Source organism: Alligator mississippiensis, chromosome 4, assembly GCF_030867095.1.
Source record: "Alligator mississippiensis isolate rAllMis1 chromosome 4, rAllMis1, whole genome shotgun sequence".
NCBI classification, from domain to species: Eukaryota; Metazoa; Chordata; order Crocodylia; family Alligatoridae; genus Alligator; species Alligator mississippiensis.
Window position 1 is genome coordinate 244894879 of NC_081827.1, and position 16256 is coordinate 244911134.

At 45.4% G+C, this 16256-nt stretch overlaps 1 protein-coding gene across 6 annotated transcripts in view; it reads right to left on the reverse strand.

Moving 5' to 3' along the window:
- Positions 1-16256, reverse strand: part of KALRN (kalirin RhoGEF kinase) — a 759663-nt gene that overhangs the window by 429103 nt on the left and 314304 nt on the right. The gene's annotated exons all lie outside the window — the stretch shown is intronic.

Below are 16256 nucleotides of genomic sequence, written 5' to 3' on the forward strand. Positions count from 1 at the left end.
TGGGGGACCTGCTTGAACTCCCTGCTCCAGTAAATGTTATAGGTTTTGTCTCAGAGTATGTATTTGGAAAAATTAAGAGACTCCCACCTCAAAAAAGCCAGTAGCGTAGCGATAAGAGCACTTGGGAAACTCATGTTCAAGTCCCTAGTCTGAATTAAGCAGCACAGGAACATAACTCTGCATCTCCCAGTCCTCCGGGGAATGCCTTTGCCACAGGGTGGCTGGCTGCTCTGAAGTGGGGTCTCTCTGATCAGACAGATGTGCCACCCTGAGGGAAGCTTCAGTCTTCCCGCAGAAGGTTTCTGGGTCGATGAACTGGAATTTCCTAATGATCACTAGTTTCCTACAAAAAAATCCCTGACCAGTTCTAATCCCCCGCAATGTTTTAAACTCTGATTAAGTAAAATACCTAAGTGCCAGCGTGACAGAAAACATCAACTTGCCTTTGGGTGCTTTGCTAAATCGGGGCCTAAGTGTTTTTTCACATTTTAAAAATGCCTTTCATAAAATACGAGCTGCACGTGCACGACCTAAGCAAGTTAATTTTGCTGTTGAACCTTTCACTTTTACCTCTCCTGGGCCAAGATCTTGCCTGGTATTTGTTGGCTCCACTCAAGCCAATTTATACCACCTGAAAATATGCTCCCTCGGCTCTGTGTGTAACCTCCATATTGCGTTAGGACAGATTTTCCAGTATAAATACCCGCGTATTTGGCACATGTGGCACACTAAGCTTGACTACAGCACACAGTGTTATTCCAATAATAGGCACAAATCTACAACCCGCTAGAAAATGGGCTGGATGGGTGATGTGATGAAAAAACATTGCATTTATGTCAGAGCCCTTCTTCTAACATACTTGGACGCCCCTACTGTATGCTGGAAAAAGCACTTGGGGATTTTTCTGTCTGTTATCAAACTCTGGTCATGCAGGAAGTAAAGCATTAGGCCGTGTGTAGTTGAAATGAGGGGCATGTGGGCATGACACTTTAAAGCAGGCTAAATGCTTTCGCACCACTTTAATAGTGTTGGTCTTTGCACGCCTCGGCAGTGTATTGCGCATTAATCCCAGGCGCTGTAGGAAATTTGGTGGCATAATGCACCTTAAATGACTTGGAGTGGAGTTTGCTGCCCCCAGAGCCACGGAGAGAAGCACTGGGCTCTGTGCAGCTCTGCAGGAAGCCCTGCAGGCAGACTGGCAGCAGCCTGGGAAGGCAGGATCCACCCAAAAAAAGCGGCGAGCCTGATTTTCCCGCCCCACCGGAGTCTGCCTGCCTGCCTGAGCTGCGCAGGGGCCCGGTCCTTCCCTCCACGGCTGCAATGCCTCCTGGGATCACTCGAGCCAGGTGCCTGCAGGCGGATGCCGCCTGGGGGGGTGGGGAGAGGGATGGGTCATTGCTGCCATGGAGGGAAGCACCAGTCCCCCAGTCCCCTACAGCCCAGGGACCGCTCCGCCCACCAGCAGCTTGTCCTCCCCTCCCCACCGACACAGAGGCAGGTAAGTCAGCAGGGTGTGTGCGTGACACAGGTGTTTAATGGGCCCTAAATTGAAGCAATGTTTTTTAAAACCCACCGCTTCAATTTAGGGCCCCCATTTCATCTACACACGCCCTTAGATTCCAGTAATGTAGAGAAGTGCTAATGTTATGGTTGCATATGGGAATAAGTATCTTTTCACAGGACTCAAAGTGGACCTATAAATAGACCTGTAACTATATCTGATGACTTTCAAATACATTTGTGCATCCATGTTTCCATTTACCTTCCCACAACATTAACATTAATGTTAACATTAACATTAATAGAGCCCCCAGCACACTTCCAGGTGGGGGGGTGACCTTCTCAGCAGCACAGCAGTGGAAAGGGATCTTAGAGTCACTGTTGACTCCAAGATGAACATGAGTTGTCAATGTGACGAAGTGATCAACAAGGCTAACCGCACTTCAGCGTGCACTAGCAGGTGCATGATGAACAGGTCCAGGGAGGTGACGGTCCCCCTCTACGCAGCACTGGTCAGGCCGCAATTGGACTACTGCATCCAGTTTTGGGTGCTGCACTTCAAGAGGGATGCAGAGAATTGTGAGAGGGTTCAGAGGAGGCCACGTGTATGGTCAGAGGCCTCTAGGCAAGGCCCTACAAGGAGAGACTGAGGGACCTGGATCTCTTCAGCCTTCGCAAGAGAAGGCTGAGAGGTGATCTTGTGGCTGCCTACAAATTCATCAGGGGTGGGCAGCAGGGACTAGGAGATGCTCCATTTACTAGGGTACCCCCTGGAGTAACCAGGAGCAATGGTCACACATTGACAGAGAGCAGATTTAGGTTGGCCGTCAGAAAGACCTTCTTCACAGTGAGGGTGGGCAGAATCTGGAACAGGCTTCCAGGGGAGGTGGTGCTCTCCCCTACCCTGGGGGCCTTCAAGAGGAGCCTGGACAAGCACCTGGCTGGGGTCATCTGACCCCAGCGCTCTTCCCTGCCCAGGGCAGGGGGTCGGACTCGATGACCTACTGAGGTCCCTTCTGACCCTAACATCTATGAATCTATGAACATCATTCCTGACATCAAATGCTCCTGCATACTAGGAAGGGGGTCTTGTTGCTGTTGTTTCTATTCCTTATAAAGGAAGTTGGCTTTCCTACGCATACATCATCTCCAGAAGAGAGAGTGCTTGCTATGCACAGGACACTCCTGTTCCTATCGATTGCTGAAAACCCGAAGGAAGTGACAGAGGCCGAATCATTTGACCATTCCCATGTTTACTAAAACAACAGGGGTCAAGCTTTTTGGCAGGAGTGCCACACATGAAGCCCTGCATCCTTCCCAAGATCCCCTTCTCTTGCCTGATCCACTGTTTTACTTTCTGCTCCCAGGCCTGAACTCCGAGACTGATCCTCTGCTCTGCTTTCTGTTCCCTGTGCTATCTGCCATTGGGCTGCCTGCCCCCTCCCCCATCTTCCATGTGCCACACACACAGGTTGTCCATGCCATTTGTGCCATGTGTGCCACAGGTTGGCCACCCTTGCTTTAAAACAGCAGTTCCCCCCACTCCCCACTGACTGGCCCCTGGGGGGATCCCCCCTCCACATCCAGAAAGGGGGACCCACCAGGAGGGGTACACTCCTCAAAAAAGATTGAAAACTCCTGATCTACACTACCCACTATGACAGACCGGATCCTGGACTAGATGAATCATTGGTTTGATCCACTGTGGCAATTCCTATATGTTACACAGTAGTGTAACTGGGGGTGGGGAGGGCAACCAGGGCAGCAACCCCAGGTACTCACTTTGGGGGACAGGTACCAACGAGAAAAGCAGCCCCCCATATATTATCTTAATCTTCACGCAAAGGTAGATGCTATATTTGTCAGCTGGCCATGCCACCATCAACAGTATGGCACCTCCTGCTGCCCGACGTGCTGAGCTGCCCTGCTGTGCTGATGACCTTATAGTATAAAGGCTGATGAAACATCTAGACCAATGGTTCTCAATGTTTTTTCGTGGACCACTTGAAAATTGCTGAGGGTCTCGGCGGACGACTTAATAAACTTTACTTTTGTTCTACAAATCAAAGCACACAACTCATATTTTAATATCAGCAGTCTTACTTTTCTAATGCGATGGATGTGCCTGTTTTCTTGAGCAAAGTTCTGGGCAGTCGGGTGTAATGTTTGTCAGCTTTAGCCTTAAGCTACCTTTCTGCAGACCACCTTAATGGAGCTCATGGACCACAGTTTGAGAACCTCTGATCTAGACCACACGCACCATCCTGTGCCCTGCAAACAGGGAAGACAGCTCATTTTAAATGCACTCCCGGCACCAAGTCCTGCAATGGATGGGCCTCCAAAGGGGTTTCATCCACATGGGGCAGGCATTCATTACTCTGGAGTTGCATCATCATGTTTGAAAATTGCTCCACAATGACTCTGTGCACAGCTTCATTCACAGTCAAGCTCTTATCACTTAGGCTCCTTGAGGACTGAAGCAGGGGGAAAAAAAGATGCAAAACCCTCCTTATCTTTTCCTCTCTGTGACAGATTCCTTGCACGTCAGATCATTTAGCCCTTCATGTCTACAGTAATTAAAATGGAACATGTTGGTTATAACTTGCCATACTTTTCCTCAAGAAATGTCTGAAGTCTATTCCAGCAGCTAAAACACTTGCTCCTGCAATACTGATGAGAAGAGCATTTTCAGGCCTTCCAACGATGCCAAGACAGAGACGTTGAAGCAGCCTTGAATTGCTCTCAACCAAAATTGGCAATAAAAATAAAGAGAAAACTTATGCAAATGTAAAAATATTTCAGCAGAACATACTGCCTTTCATTATTTTTGGATTGGTTCTACCGTTCGTGGAGGAAGCGTGAGGAATAGTAACTAAGTACCCCAGGCTGGCAGTGGGGAAGCTGGAAATAGTACGGTACGTGGCGTTCCAGTTTTAGGAGAGGCAGGTGGTGGAGCTGCTTCCTCACAGCTCTGGCTGGACAGACTGCAAAGCCATTGCTGCTGGGGTCTGGGAAGAGCAGTCACAGAGCAGGAAATATGCAATAATTTGGTTAACGGCCTGCCCTGGTCACGCGTGCTGTATGCTCCTTCCCAAATCTGCCAGCAGAGAGCCAAACTTGCTAAGCCAGGAAAGAAGTCAAGCACAAGCATTTCTCGTGCTTAGCTGCACCATCCTTAGCCATGTAAGTACTCTGGTATTCTCTTGTACAAGACCAGGCTCAGTTCCAGACTCAGTGGGGAAAGCAGACTCAGCCGGCCCCTACACAAAATCCCATCAGCTGATTAAGGATGCCAGAAAGCGCTGGAGGAGAATGGCTCAGGTTCAGGAGACATGAATTCAGTACCTAGCTCAGCTCAGACTTCCTGTGCGACTTGAAGTCCCATTACTTCCCTCTGCCACAACTCCCAGCCATCTGCTCTGGAACTTCATTCCCTCGAATGGCCTGATCCAAATCCAGCCCACGGTCAATCTATCACAGCTGCCTGGCCTTCCTAATAACAAAGTCCACATCAAAATCAGTACCAAGTTCGCTTTCATCAGCAGTCATAATACAGTAAAAGTTGCTGCCTGGCTCCTGGAATCAGAACTCCTTCCACAGCCATAGAGATGTGATGGTGAAGCAGTGAGGAGGGACAACTATACTGCCCATAATCCTGGTAATCTGATCTAGAAGCCAACATCTTCAGCTGAACTGCATCTCCCATGGCCTCCGACCCCTTGCAGTAGGGAGCCTTTTAAAAGGCATGGAGTTTCTTCAGAGTTATGGTACAATGACTTCTCAGACCACTGCGGAAAAGCCATGGCCTTATTGTCCCTCTTGTACTTGCTCTCAGCCTAAGAGCAGCTTAGCCCCACATCCCATGCACCTATTACAATTCTATTGCAGCCGTCCCAAAAATGCAGTAATGGGCCAACTTTTGCAACACGCCTGTACCTTCACCTTAAGGCTAAGTAATAAAAAATAGCATGAAGAAAGACTTGCCCACCTTTCACATTAACCCGTCCACTTTTTGTCTTAACAGGTTTCCAGGGACTCAACCAGGATGAATTAGGCTTGCATTTAAGCACAAAGAAATGCTACTGAATGTAGCAGTGTTGCCATCTCTCATGATGTTTGGTGTTGTTCGTAAAGTCTACACTTCAGGAATGTAAAAACCTTAGTTCTTTCGTGTGTGTGTGTGTGTGTGCGCGCGCGCGCGTGCGCGCACACTTCTGCTAAGTGGATTTAGTGATGGTTTAACAGTCCTATATCAGTATTGCCAACTCTCATGATTTTTGGCGTTGTTCTTAAAGTCTACGTTTTGGCAATGTGAAAAACTTAGCTTTTTCTTTTACATATACATACATACACACACACACACACACACATTATACATACATACATACATACATATATATGAAAGAGCTCGCTTTCCTAAATGTCCTTTCCTATACATATAAAAGAAAGAGCTATGTTTTTCACATTCCCGAAGCATAAACTTTAAGAACAACACCAAAAATCACGAGAGTTGGCAATACCAGTATAGGACTGTTAAACCATCACTAAATTCACTGAGCAGAAGCACTAGGAATAGCAAGGATGAGTACAAAACAGGTCCTGTCCCATCCACCTCAGCTAAAAAGTGATGTTCTCATGGAAGGGCAGGTAGTCACTGGAGTTAAATAAACCAGGAAGGTTTTGATGCAGATTCATCAGATTCACTCTCCTGCTTTATGCTGCTCACAAGGCAACCATAAACTTAGTTTAACTAGAAAGCTAAACTAGGTTTGCAGCTGCTGTAGGTTGCTGGAGCAGCACAACCTGGCTGGAGCACAGTTGTAAATCTGTCCCACTGCTGTTATATTCTCCCCAAACTTCTTCAATGGGAAGATGAAAAGCAAATGCTCGCCATGCTAATGATACTCAGAGGGAGATTCCTGCAGCCTAGGCTGGGGAAAGTAGCAGGATCCAGGGTTGCCACTACCCGAGAAAAGCTGGAGGCCTTTTGGCACACTGCAAATAAAGAGGACCATCACCAATTAGCAGCTATGAGCTCTGTTTGTGGTTTGAAAGAAAGGGACTGCTGTAATGATCTCCTGATCTAGCAAAACCTACTCTTGTCTAGAGATGTGGTAGCATTTAAAGAACGGGATCTTATTGTGAACAGTGATCAGATTAATAAACATCTTTAACTCCCCACCACACACTTGCTTCCGGCTCCCACAACTCTTCACTTGAGAATGGAGGTACCAAATGTAGCTTGCAAAGACTTCAAGCCCCTGCATGCCATGTCCTAAATAGAGCATGTGTCTACAGGATGCACAAGATTCAGGTTTGTATTAAAATTGAGTGTACCTACAGACCAATCCACCTAATTACCCATGCCAGGTGCTGAATACCTTCAAAGAAGATTTAACCCCTCTCTTTCCATCTCTAATAACTCCCAATTGTCTGTGAGCATGGGATATCTTAGATTTCATTCATTTTAACTGCCCCCTGAAGCCTGCTGAACTGGCATCTTCTGTTCCCATGCTGCAATTCTCTTTGAGGTCACAGCAGCCTCGTTCTGACACTCCTGACACAAACACTGAACATGTTCTTCTCACATGACACTTCCGACACTCTTGGCCTCATTCTGACACTCCTGACACTTTTAGCCTGTCCTCAGGAGTGCATCCAGTAGGAAATGAGTCTCAAAAGCAATCAAAGGTGCTATTATTGGTATTGATTTGGGCACAACTAATATCTATGTGGCACTTATGGAAGGAAAATAATTAAAGATGCTAGAAAACTCTAGAGGTTTTATGCAGACAAGGTTCTTTGAGTCAATCTAACATCATCTTTGGGTGAATCAGAAATCATATTCACTCAAAGAGCCTTGTCTGCCTATGTCCTTAGACCAACACGCTACAACCTACACCCCAAGAGGTTTTATAACATTTAGAGTGACGGTGATTGGGACAGCAGCAAAACAATGGGCTCTGACTAACCCATACAGCGTGTTGTATGCTACCAAACTTCTCATAGGACCACGTTATGACCCAGGAGCAGATCTGAGTGGAGGGGGGTAGCAGTAGTGCAGTTGCATCCCACTTTGATTCCTGCTCCACCCAAACTTTACAATCAATAGCCTGAACAGGGCAGCAGCAGTTCTGTGCAGGCAGTGCTGCGAGAGTCAATCGACTTCATGGTTCCTTAGCATCTTCCCAATTCCTGCTCATCTTTTTCCACTCCACAGGTGTTAATGACCTTCTTTCCTTTTTAATGGTCTTCATATTCCACTATTCACACTATCCCTTCACCTGCAATTGCCATTCCTGGTCATGTCTCTCTTCTATTTCACAGCCCTGCAGCATGTTTTTAGCTCCAGTTAAAAACCTTAACTTGGGTGTGGTAATATTAACTCAGTGTGGACATGATGTGGAAGTATTGGAGGCACTGCCAAGATGCTTAAGAATGCTAGATTTATTATATGAATCTGAATGAGAGAGGCACATTTAGCTATAATGGCTACAGGACTAAGGAGACAATATCTTTTGACTATTTGGACTCTTTTTGCCTAGTTTGTTATGATTTTTAAACTTTACAGATAATCTAGCAAACCAGAGCATATTCCAATGGTTACATTTGTTTTTTGGCTTTGATCTTACACTGAATAATATAGTGCCAGCCCCCTAGCATATCACTAAAGCTTCTAGTTTCCCTTTAACTGGAAAAAACGATGTGTTGTGTTATATGTGATGATGTGCTGCACCATCTGCACTCCCTTTTCAAAATCTAGATCTGCCTCTGTTCTGAACATGCTGAAGCATGGGAAGACATTAAAACAGACCTCATCTCAATCACACAAAAAGTTCAACAGTCTGTCAGACCTGCTCTTTGTTGTGAGCAAAGTTCCTTTAAACCAAACAACGGCCCTCTTGAGATCAGCTCAGCCCTACGGTTCTGGGAATCTGTGCACTCGTAGTTCAGTTCACTGCTGCAGCAACACTTGAGAAACAAATCCCAGATGTGTGCAGAACAGCAAGGCATTTTATTTAATTGCTTCCAACTCGCCTCCAAGAAAGAAAACAGTTGGAGAAGAAGGTGGATTTGATAGGGTAGATTCAATTATTTTTCAATCAGAAAATACATAGAGAGCATAAATTTGAATAAACATTCTGCAAACTAATGGAAACCTGCGCTGTCACAATAGAGTTATTGTTACAGGCATTCAATTCTCACCTGTCTTATTAAAACCTCCCTTATTCTAAGATGTGTGATGTAATTAAGTAAAAGTGATTAAGCCTGGGCAGGCGCTTGCAATCTGGTTTTGTGGCAGATCTGCAGATTTCTGAGCATCCTGAATATAGAGTTCCCTGTTTTAATGCAAATTGCCCATGTTGGGCTTTGTCTCATATTGCCTGATGATTTTACACGGGCGGCCAGCCTCTAAACTGCAGCTGGATATTTGCAGGCACTACAGAGAAGCTTTCCAAGCTCCTGTTTGGGGACTTATCTATAATTGATATACATGTCTTATCTCCCTGAAAATGCAGGGAAATTGCTAAATGAAGTGCATTACTGTAAGACTCCTGGCAGAGTGAGTCACATGCAGTCTTTCTGTCATAGAGCAGCTGTCCTGCTTTGCTTATCAAGGAAGCATGCGGAGGCACCATGCAGCATCAGCACCCAGTTGTGTTTAGAGCTGGGCAGACACAAGAGAACATCTGGTCTCTGCCCCACAAGGAGCTCTTAGAGTAAGTCTGACTCCACGTCACGTCACGTCACGCACATACACACACACATGTATGTGTATACACACACACATGTATGTGTATACACACACACACCTTCCTCAAATTATATATATATATATTTGAGGGATATATAAACATCTCTCAAATGCTGTGCCCTGATCCAGGAAGGTGGTGTTTGCCAATCCAATGATTTGGAGAATTTGCCGATGTACAGTGTATGCCCTGTGTTGATACTGGTGACTCTTCACACCTCTTCAGACTGCAAAATTTATTGTGAATATAGGGCTTGTTTGACTTCTCTGTTACTGTTTTAATGTCCATGTTGGGCATAAATTCCAGTGGCTGGATAATGATGGAGACTTGGTAAACCTTGATGATCATCCATTCACATGGGAACTCCTCTGGATAAAAAGTTGGGTACTGCCTACCTGGAAGGACACCCTGAGACCTGATGGGGTCCTATGACAATGGGAGAGGGTGGGGGTGGATAAAATAAAGGATCTCTCAACAGCCCCTTGAGGGAGAAGACAGTAAAAGAAGAAAAGTAGTCGCAGCAATGCGAGGAATCTCCATGTTCTAAAAGCAAATCTGTTTGCAAGAGGGAAAGAAGGAGACCTGGGCTCTTTAAAGACATCTGAAATGTGCCCCAAAATACTCAGGAATGGTATGGAAATGTGTTATTGTTAGGTCTGTATATTTTATGGTGCTTCTGGTAAATAATGGATGCCAGATTGTACTTTGTACTCCTGGAAGTAGCTAGGAGGGGGGTCAATCTGGTAAACCCTTCAACATGGAATTTATGTCCAACATGGATGGGTCACTAACTGGCTGGAGGGCCGCACCCAGAGGGTGGTGGTGGACGGGTCTTATTCGACCTGGAGGGATATGCACAGTGGGGTTCTCCAGGGCTCGGTCCTCGGGCCCGTACTATTCAGCATCTTCATCAGTGACTTGGGCGAGGGGGTAGAAAGCACCCTGTTCAAATTCACAGATGACACTAAGATGTGGGGAGAAGTGGGCACGCTAGTAGGAAGGACCAGGCTGCAAGGGGATCTGGACAGGTTACAGGGGTGGGCAGATGAGAACAGTATGGGGTTCAACACTGACAAGTGCAAGGTGCTGCACCTGGGGAGGAAGAACCAGCAGCATATCTACAGGCTGGGGAACTCCCTTCTCACTAGTGTCGAGACAGAAAAGGATCTTGGAGTCATCATTGATGCCACAATGAACATGGGCCAACAGTGTGGGGACGCGGTCAGGAAGGCCAACCATACCTTGTCATGCATCCACAGATGCATTTCAAGCAGGTCCAAGGAGGTGATGCTCCCCCTCTATGCGGCACTGGTCAGACCGCAGCTGGAGTACTGCATCCAGTTCTGGGCACCGCACTTCAGGAGGGATGTGGCCAATATGGAGAGGGTCCAAAGGAGGGCCACCCGCATGATCAGGGGTCAGCAGGGCAAGCCCTACGAGGAGAGACTACACGACCTGAACCTGTTCAGTGTCCACAAGAGAAGGCTGAGAGGGGATCTAGTGGCAGTCTACAAACTTCTCAAGGGGGACCAGCAGGCATTGGGAGAGTCCCTGTTCCCCCGAGCACTCCCGGGAGTTACAAGAAACAGTGGACACAAGCTAGCGGAGGGTAGATTCAGGCTAGACATCAGGAGGCGCTACTTCACTGTCAGGGCGGCTAGGATCTGGAACCAACTTCCAAAAGAAGTGGTGCTGGCTCCTACCCTGGGGGTCTTTAAAAAAAAGCTGGATGAACATCTGGCTGGGGTCATTTGACCCCAGTACTCTTTCCTGCCACGGCAGGGGGTCAGACAAGATGATCTCCTCAGGTCCCTTCCAACCCTACCAACTATGAAACTACCTAAAGGGTGTTTCCAAAGAGGATGGAGCCGGACTGTTCTCAGTGGTGACAGATGACAGAACAAGGAGCAATGGGCTCCAGTTGCAGCAAGGAAGGTTTAGGTTGGATATTAGGAAAAACTGTCTCACTAGGAGGGTAGTAAAGGACTGGAATAGGTTACCCAGGGAGGTGGTGGAAGCTCCATTCCTGGAGGTTTTTAAGACCTGGCTAGCCAAAGCATTGTCTGGGATGATGTAGTTGGGGCTGGTCCTGCTCTGAGCAAGGGGTTGCACTAGATGTGACCTCCTGAGGCCCTTCCAACCCTATTTTTCTATGAAATGCAAAGCACATGAGTCCAGTGGATAAAATGCAAACACATAAACCTGATGAGCAAGTTTAAAGGGCATTGAAGGTTCAGCACTTCCCAGAACCAGACCCTTCATCAATTGTTACAGTCAGGGCTAGGTCAAGCACCTGCAGCAGTAAAGCACATCCTGGTCAGAGAGACCCTGCCAAAACTAGTATGAACCTTACTGATCCTATTCCAGCGTGTGGGGAAGCAGATGCTTTGTGCTGACAGAGTGCTGTGCTGATGTTCATTTGAGCCCTAGGGACAGCTCTGGCTCCTTTGTGATTCCGGGTGAGGTATACCACCCTTGTTTAGCAGGAAATCTTGAGCTGTACATCCTCTCTACAAGCGCATGCATGTAGAGACACAAAGATGCCAGACCTGCACTTCAGTTTTGGATTCAGGATCTCTTTTACCATCTTTTCCCCAGCTGGCTTTGCACTGGCATTTGAAGGGGAGGTGAGAATGAAATGCTGCACTGACTCTTGGATCTTATAATGCGGGGCTCTCCGCAATCAAATGCCTTTGCACGAAGCCTAGACCTACTGAACATACCTTGGTTATGGTACCATTTTGAGTGTTCGGAGTTCATCAGAAAGACCCTTCTGGTACTTAGGTGGTATAAGTGATTAGACTGAACATGTGCTGCACACTGAGCACTGGCTTCCAATGAAATATAAACCCTATTAAAAACCTATCTATAATGCAATCTCCTTACAGGTGCACAATGATTCCTTTTATCAATTTAAAATACATGCTCATTAAAAATATCCTGCATTAATGCAATCTAATATTAGTAAGATAACTTATTAACCCTTATAGCACTGTGGACTCCTCACTACACAGCTGCAAGGAATTAAATATCAATGTACTTCCCCACAGCAGTACTCAGCCATCCCTGGACTTTCAAATACTCCTCAGGTTTCTCTCTAACTCATAATTACTTGCCTAACCCTTCCCAAGACTCATTCATTCTCTTTCCTACTGATCTCATTTGTAATGAGATCGTTGACTCACCACCCCATCAGCTTTCAAATGGTTTCCTCATGGGCTTTTCAGATACGTTCCCCAGTGATCCTCCAACTCAACATATTAACATTTCCTTGACAGCAAGGAAGCAAGTTACATGAAGAACAGACCATAGTGAAGGTTTCCAGCAGCAGAGGGATGAGAAAAACTTGGTTTTCCTTTGGACGACTGTCCCATTGTGCTCCAACTCCCAACGTCAAGAAACCTCACATCTACCCTGGGACCTTCCAGAAAACTGCCTATTCTAGATATTCTGCCTTAGGAACAAGCCAACTCCTTAGCAGTTAATGTGTCGATCACTTGTAACTAACCCTGTTGCTATATACACTTTTTTTTTTTTTTTTTAAGTTTTCATGTAAAAATACTTGCACATCCCATTTCAGGAGCTCCTGGTACTCTGCTGGGAGAGGTTAACGTAAAGACAACTCTGGAAAGAGGACGTGCCAGAAAGGATCTTAGTGTTGCTGCTCTTTTTAATGTTTCTCATGTTACTATTCCAGAAAGCCAGCTCAGATCCATTTCTAGGAAATGCCTCTCCACACAGAAGCACTCAACTAAGGGACATTTACTAATGCTCTACTTAATGGACTGTAATAAAATAAACTGCCTCCTATTAGCAAGAAGATCATGTCATCAGCTTTGTAATGTCATTTTATTACAGTACATACACCAGCAGAAATTTTAAGTGCAGTATAAAGGGAAGTAATATTTGAAACAGTTAATGCAGAAATGTATCATGCTCTTGGTCATGAATGCACAAATAGGGATGTTCTCTCTCACGAGGAATGGAAAGTGCTACTTCTTTCTGCATTGCAATGGAGTTGTTTCCTTCTCCGAGCAAACGGTATGCTCCATACTTTGCTTGCTGCTATTATCCCAGGTTTGTTCCAAATGTTTTGAGGATCTAGGGCTGAATTTATAAGCGTTGCTCTTGCTTGAAGGACATGACCCTTTGATGTGTTATGACACTCAGATAACACAGTGATGAGCTGGGTATAAATACTCCTGATTAGATACCTACTGGACAACTTCCGATCCCATTGATTCACTTGGAATTAAAAGTTGTCAGCATCTCTCACCACCTCATTAGTTCCTCTCTATCACTCACTAGCTGTGTTACTTACTCACAGACTCTGAATCAAGATGCATGAAACTTCAGAATAACCCTGAATGGTTTTCTACGCCTAATGAAGTCGGTATGAGCTTTTTACATTGGCTTTAGTGGGAATGGGGCTGAACAACACTTACACAGCCAGTCATTAAGCTTTAACCCTGAGTTTCCTACTCTGTCGGGGAGTCTACACAAGCTGTGTTAATGAGCATTAGCCTAATTTAATGCACATTACAGGCGCATGTCTACATGTGCATACCCTTAATGAGCACTTAAAATGGCAAAGTTAGGCTAATCATGCCTAAATTTGCAGGTATCAAATTTAGGCATGATTATTTAAAGTGCATTAACACACGTGTAGATGTGACCCAGCACTAACTTTAGTGCCAGGTCTGCCCAGACACTAGGGGCACATGGCAGGGCTGCAGGGACTTGGCACTACTTTAGTGCCAAGTCCTTGCACGTATAGACAGCTGGCAAAAATTGCTTAATGCATGTTAGCTTAATGCTCATTAAATTTAGTTGCACTAAAATTCACATTTAGATGCATCCTATGAGGAAAATATAGTCCTCTTTACTGAGGTGACTAAATGCAAGCTGAGTTCTCTTGGAAATCTAACCCCTGTCTAGATGTCTGCCTGGCCCCAGTGGCTGTTATTACAGCCAACTGATCAACAATGACTACAGCTCTTTCTTTACTCAAGTGGCACAGCCTTGGGCTGGAGATTCTGGGTTCACCCCCAGGTGATGACTACACTGTTTGCATATATCCAGGCAATATTTATTTGAATATTTTTTCCCATTCAGATATGAAGGGACAAAAAAACTGATATGGGACCAGCCCAGAATTGGGAAACTCCTACAGAGTGTTTCCAGAAAGGTTGGAGAGTACATAGCCTGATAAAAACCACATGATTTTTTTTTTTTTGGTCTGTTATTGATATTTCTTCAAGTACAAGATATGTGGAGACTTGCTTGAATTCTTTTGGTCCAAAAAATCAACCAACCAATTAAAATTTCTCAGATATTTCTAATAGTTGGATCTATGCCGATTGTGGTTTTTGCATTAAACAATGTTCAATTTAGACTAAAACTGCATTTCTCATGTTGATGGGTAACACTATTTCTCCTTGTTATCTAATAAAACCACAGCTAGGGTTTAGTTTTGGTTTCAAAGATATATATACGACAAATTCATTCCTTACAAGTAATACATAAGCTGAGTACTAATATATGTATTAGTTACAAAGAATGAATTTGTTGAACAAAGATACTACTGGAGGCTGCAATATGTTATTTATCAGCAGACTGTTATAGTCAGGATTGCACAGCATGTGAACTTCCTCACATTGCTTTGCCAGAGCTCCCCGCACAGCTGACCTGACTGAATCACTGTCTGGTGACTCGAGCTGCAAGAAGATTTCAGTCTCCATCTGTAGATTCAATCTCAGGGCGCTTGCTGCTTTTGCCCAATGTCGCATCCTAACCATTCTCCCTCAGCACCGGCATGGAATAAAGAAATAGTTAACTTGTGAATCTAAGTTTCTCTGTAGACAGCTGTGCTCCCTTTAACCTCCCTGAGCAATTCCAGCGACAGAAGCCCTGAGTGGGACTGCCGCCCCCTCCCTTTATTGCACCAAATGTATGAGCTGCTCAGCAGATGATGATGACTTTACAGACCGTCTGGTTCCAGCCTAGAGCCTCTAATCCCTCAGTAGAAAAACCAGTCATATTTCTTGGTGCTATTTAGCAAACTTTTGCAAACACTTTTGCTCACTCTTCATAGGGTTAGTAACCTCAGGCTGACAAAGCTGCAGTTGACTTACCTGAAAGGGAGATTGCTAATGCTACAAAAAGGAGTGTTTTGAGAGGCAAATATACACAATAGCGTTCTGCTTTCAATAATTCAAGTGACTACCCAGTGGTTTCCAGTTAAAAACATTCTTACAAGAGGAAGTCTATGAAAAACAAAGGAATTATTTTACTTGAAAGGACAGTAATCATACCATAATGCCAAGAGGCTCAAGTATCTCATTTACCCCAGAAATTAACTGGTTTTATTGTCCAGTAGCCCCATGTTCCCCATCCCATCTTGAGAACAAACATCTGAGGCAAATGCAAGCTCCTTTTTTGACACAGTTAAAGGCAGAGCTGCATTTGAAGAACGGACAACTGTCCTCAACCCAATTGCTATTGGAGCTGGATTCCTAAAATATCAACTCAGAAACTAACAGAGAAATATATAAAAAGATCTTATTTATATTCAGACTCTTCCACAGTAGTTTGAGATTGTACTGGGTATTAGAGTCATTATTTAGTCATCACTAAGTGACATATCCATGTAATGAGGAAACAGAAATGTGTCTCCCAAGAAGATAGAGTGAATCCACTCCTTGCTGTGAGATCATCTTGCCCATTTTTATGAGTCAAAGAAAAAGTTCAAAAGGCTTCAGGAGGCACCAATACCCTTTAAAAATAATTGCATGGTCACACTTCAGGCCAACAGGGCCGGGAGGACTGAAAGGTAAGAATTCCCCTTCTCCCATTCTGGGTTTTCCCCCTGCCCCCAGGGGCTCCCCCAGTTCCCCCTCCCCAGGCTCTCCCCATGTCCTCTGCCCCCAGGGGTTCCCCCAGTTCCCCCCCCCCGGCTCTCCCCTTGCCCCCTGCCCCTGGGGGCTCCCCCAGTTTCCCCCC